This window comes from Physeter macrocephalus, chromosome 12, assembly GCF_002837175.3.
Source record: "Physeter macrocephalus isolate SW-GA chromosome 12, ASM283717v5, whole genome shotgun sequence".
NCBI lineage: Eukaryota > Metazoa > Chordata > Mammalia > Artiodactyla > Physeteridae > Physeter > Physeter macrocephalus.
In genome coordinates this window covers 33,001,176-33,006,352 of record NC_041225.1, presented here as the reverse complement: position 1 = coordinate 33,006,352, position 5,177 = coordinate 33,001,176, and positions in this window count along the sequence as shown.

Genomic DNA, 5,177 nt, shown 5'->3' with positions numbered 1-5,177 from the left:
GGCTCACGGGCCCAGCCGCTCCGCGGCATGCGGGATCCTCCCAGACCGGGGCGCGAACCCGGTTCCCCCGCACCGGCAGGCGGACGCGCAACCACTGCGCCACCAGGGAAGCCCCCATGTGAGTGCTTTTAAAACGAAAACAAAAACAAAAAACAAACCTCTAAGAATTCATTTTCTCTGGAGTCAAGGAGGAAACTTTAGTGCATCCTTCTCCGTGGATGGTATTTTCAGTGATTTCTGGGAAAGATTAAAATCTCAGAATTATTCTTTAGGGGGCAGGGGGTGTTGAAGAAGTTTTGGTTGCTACCCTGAGAATGGGATCCCCCTTACTGTATGAAACTAGCCAGATGGGCAACCCATTATCAGGAATGCTTTTAGATCTTTGGAAAGAGGTGTAAGGTGCCCTGTGCTGGGATGGGAGGCCCCAGATGCAGGACAGAAAGGTGACTTTTAAGGTCACAGCAGGGGCTTCCCTGGTGGCGCGGTGGTTGAGGGGCCGCCTGCCGATGCAGGGGACACGGGTTCGTGCCCCGGTCCGGGAAGATCCCACGTGCCGCGGAGCGTCTGGGCCCGTGGGCCATGGCCGCTGAGCCTGCGCGTCCGGAGCCTGTGCTGCGCAGCGGGAGAGGCCACGGCAGTGAGAGGCCCGCGTACCGCAAAAAAACAAACAAACAAAAAAAACAAAACTAAAAGATTAAGGTCACAGCAGGATCGCCCTGCAGTCCTACTGTGGATTTGAGATTGGCAGATTGGAACTCCCTGCACCTGCACTCTGCCTCATCACTCTTGGGACACTCAAGTGCATTAGTCAGTCCTTGCAATAGCTTCCTGAGCAAGGACACCTGAAACCGAGGTATGAGGAAATCCAGTGTGTACAGGAAGGTTAAGTGGCAATTCCAGGGAAGGAGTGGCCCGGTCAGACATTGACGTGGGGTCTCCAATTTTGCACTTCATCTGGGAATGCCATTCTTTCCAGCCAGGGAAAACAGAATCCTAGAGCTGGGAGCAGACCTCTTTTATGAACAAGTGTAGCGATGCCCACAGATGTTGCTTGAATTGTCAGGTGTCAGGCAACTGATAAATGGCAGAGCTGTGAGTAGAAATCAGGCCTCCGATCCAAACCCTGTGTCCTTCCCACTGCTCCCAGCAAGCCTGCAGGCCTGGGTCCTAACTCTAAGAACCGGTGCTTTCCATTTCAGTCTGCGTTCTTCTAGCCTTCCTTGTTCAGAGACCTGGCTTCCCAGAGACTGGGCAACACATTTAGAAGTGTCCCCAACTTTGCTTATGAAACCTCTTCTTCCCATAAATATGGTTTCCTCTAAGAAGCTTTTTTCATGAAATAAGAGTCCAACACAAAATAACTCCTGGCCATCTGATTAAGAAAAGAATAAGAACTGTAGTGTTCCTTGTCTTACTTAAAAATCTACAATCTTTCTGGTCTTTCACATCTTAAGTTTCTTCTTCAGTATTGGAATTTACAGTAGTTGATATCTACCGCTTTAGGGGTAGATATCAGCTATTCTACCCTTAAGTCCGCTTGACTTTTTTTCAAATAACCTCTTTTTTTCCCACTTATAAGTAATTCTACACATCTTATAAAAATTTGCAGAACATAGAAAAGTATAAAGAAGAAAGTAAAAATCACCTGTACTTCCACGATCTGAAAATAACCCCTGTTAACATTCAAATTGCCTTTGTTATTTTTTAATGTATATTCATATGTACAAATATGGACTTCTGGCATGACTATACATACTATACATAAAGTCTGGCATCCTGCTATGGATTGTTTTTCTTTTTTTTTGGCTGCATTGAGTCTGTGTTGCTGCGCGAGGGCTTTCTCTAGTTGCGGTGAGCGGAGGCTACTCTTCATTGCAGTGCGCGGGCTTCTCTTTAAGGTGGCTTCTCTTGTTACAGAGCACGGGCTCTAAGCGCACGGGCTTCAGTGGTTGTGGCATGCGGGCTCAGTAGTTGTGGCTCGTGGGCTCTAGAGCGCAGGCTCAGTAGTTGTGGTGCACGGGCTTAGCTGCTCTGTGGCGTGTGGGATCTTCCCAGACCAGGGCTCGAACCCGTGTCTCCTGCATTGGCAGGCGGATTCTTAACCACTGCACCACCAGGGAAGCCCCTGGATTGCTTTTTAAAGATCAAAAAAAAAATTATCATTCTATCTTATCAGTAAAGGATAACCCAATGTCATCAGCAATTTACCACAGCTCAGAAGTTGAGTCAGATACATTTGATTTCAACGGCAAATAAAGAGATCTTGTTGGACAATTTACACCTTGAAGTAAAAAAAAGAGAGAGAGAGAGAGACAAAAACAACAGTGCCTTGCCCCAGGGCTTTTTGACTTGCAGTTTTCAAGGTGAGTATATGTACTTACCAGTTTTGAACTGATGTGTTATTCTCTTTATTTCCCTATAAAGTGAGACCAATCTTTAAAACAAAGAAAGAGGGAGACATCAACCAAAAGTTGTGGAGCTCGATCCTTTAGGCTATTAGGAGAATATAAAGCAGCATTCCCACCCCATATAGAACAAAATCGGTTTCCTTCCATGTATCAGCCTGAAGCAGCGTTTAAGGCCCATATTCAGTGTCTCGACCTCTCCCAGAGTCTCTGAAAGCTGCAGCTAAGTTTAAGTGCCTTGACCATTACTTATAAAATAGCCCCAGGTTATGAAAAACACGTTCATGGACACAATCCTGAAAGAACCCAGGTCGTAAAGAATGCTATTTCTTCCTGGAAATAAAGGCTGAGGAGGAAATGCCATCAGCCCTGAATCATCTCCAGCTTTTTGTGAATTTGGCTTCAGCTAGATATTTCAGAAATATTTCTGCAGCCGGCACTGGTTGTGCACTGAGCCAGCTGAAGTCTGTGCAAGAAGGAACAGTCCCATCAGGTTTGGGAACCAGAAGGACAAGGCTGGCCTAGTTGGTCTGTTGTCCACAGGCCTCTCCCAGATGGTACCCTTTTGGACCTCTTCATTACTTCATGGAGACAGCCCTTTCCAAAGATGCTGTCCCCAAATTAGCACAGACACATAATTCCACCTACGATAGGCTCAGGTGGATTTTTCTAGGCTTTGCTGAGAAGGACCCAAGGAAGTTTTTCTGGAGGGACAGGTCTCTAGTAGAGAAAAATGTAAGCTGAATTGTCCCTTGAGTGTCCGCCTGGTGTTGTAGAAACAGATTAGGCTTTAGAATCAGATAATCAGATTAGCTGCTTAACCTTGCTGAGCTGCAGGGTTCCTGTCTGAAAAAAGGAGGGCAATTATGCTCAACTTTCAGGCCTGTTCTGAGGATAAGAGAGAATAGCATCTGAGGCACCAAAGTCAGAGCCTGGAAACCAGCTGTGCTTAGTAAATGTTCCTTTCCCCTCTCACTCCCTCTCCTTTCTTAGACGGTCTTTATGGTTTTACGCTTTACATTTGGTACATTATTATAATCCCTTGTTACTGCCCAGCATCTTTCTCCAAGGGCCCAAAGTACTTTGATCTACATTTTGTCATCTGGCCAATACCCTTTTGACTTAAGGACAGTGTCCTGATGGTGTTCATTTTTTTTCTTGGAGAAAATAAGACAGAGGAATTCTCATGATTCATTTGCTCAAGCGCATAGAGATAAGGAGAAGGCTTCTCTGTTCATTTCATTTAACAAATTTTTTTGTTTGTTTTCTTTTGGTTTTTTTTTTTTTTTTTTTTTTTTTTTCAGTATCTTCCAGCCTCTGGAGTTTGCAAAAATAAATCAGAGTTTTCAGACTGGTGGTAGAGCAAAGCAAATATGGTAAACAGGATTATAAGCGGTCCCAACTCATGAAGGTTTGAATATAAAACACTGAGCGAGATGTGATACACGCATAAAAATTAGATATAAACATTCAAGAAATGCCATAATCCTCATTTCACAGGTGAGGAAACAAGCCCATTAAGTGAGCTGATTGAGAGCACAGTTAATGGTAGGCCTCAGATTTGAACTTCATTCTTCTGAATATTGCACAACAATATCTAAACTACTGCTCTACTACCTGGTCCAAAGAACCAGCTACTGGCACACTATGTGGGGTTAAATTCCTGGCTTTCCCACCATCAGCCAAGTGAACTTGCACAGTTACTTGGGTTCAGAGGGCTGTAAAATGGGGATAATAATATTTCCTGTTTAATAAGGTTTTTCTGGGCTTCCCTGGTGGCGCAGTGGTTAAGAATCCTCCTGCCAATGCAGGAGACACGGGTTCGAGCCCTGGTCCGGGAAGATCCCACATGCCGCGGGGCAACTAAGCCCGTGAGCCACAACTACTGAGCCCACGTGCCTAGAGCCCGTGCTCCGCAACAAGAGAAGCCACCGCGATGAGAAGCCCACGCACCGCAACGAAGAGTAGCCCCCGCCTGCATCAGCTGGAGAAAGCCTGCGCGCAGCCATGAAGACCCAATGCAGCCAAAAATTAAAAAATAAAGTAAGGTTTTTCTGGGGATTAAATGATATGGCACAGCGACCGGTCCCTATTAAGTCATCAGAGTATGCTCTGAGTATCAGCCACCTTAAAAAGCTTCACTCTTCTCTGCTTCTTTTTCTCTTTTTGTTTCTCATTTCTAAGTTCCCTTTTCCCCTCCCAGGGTTCTTTCGGAACATACTGATCCCGCCCAGTTATAAACACGTGACCCGTCTGTCACTCATGCATTCAGCTCTTCAAACATGTCTTTGATGTAGTTAAGCTGGGAAGAAGGAGAGGGCAGCAAGTGCTTGGGGAGGAGTCTCCAGCAAAGAGAACCCGCAGGCGCTTCGAGCTCTGCTTTGGAGTTGAGAGGATCTGACCTCAGGTCTCAAGTTCTTCGTGTATCAGCTGTGCCCCTTCCAAATACAAGCTCCCCATGGTCCAGTTTCCTCACCTATAAAAGGGGGAGTCACGGTCTTGTTAGACAGTTACAGTAAAAGTGGGATGAGATGAGGCATGCAGAATGGCCAAACGTGCCTGATGCTGGCTCGTATGCTCGTCGTTTCACCCTAGATTATAGCCTTCGGGAAGGCAGGGACCACACCTGCTTCATTCACTGTCAAGTTCTTAGCGCTGAATACTTTTTGGATCACCTGAAGCAAGGAACCTAAAAGGAACCTAAAAGCTGGAGACTGCCTGGCAGATCCCGGGAAGCTGAGTGAGAATTCTTTCGCTCTTCTAGATCAATTC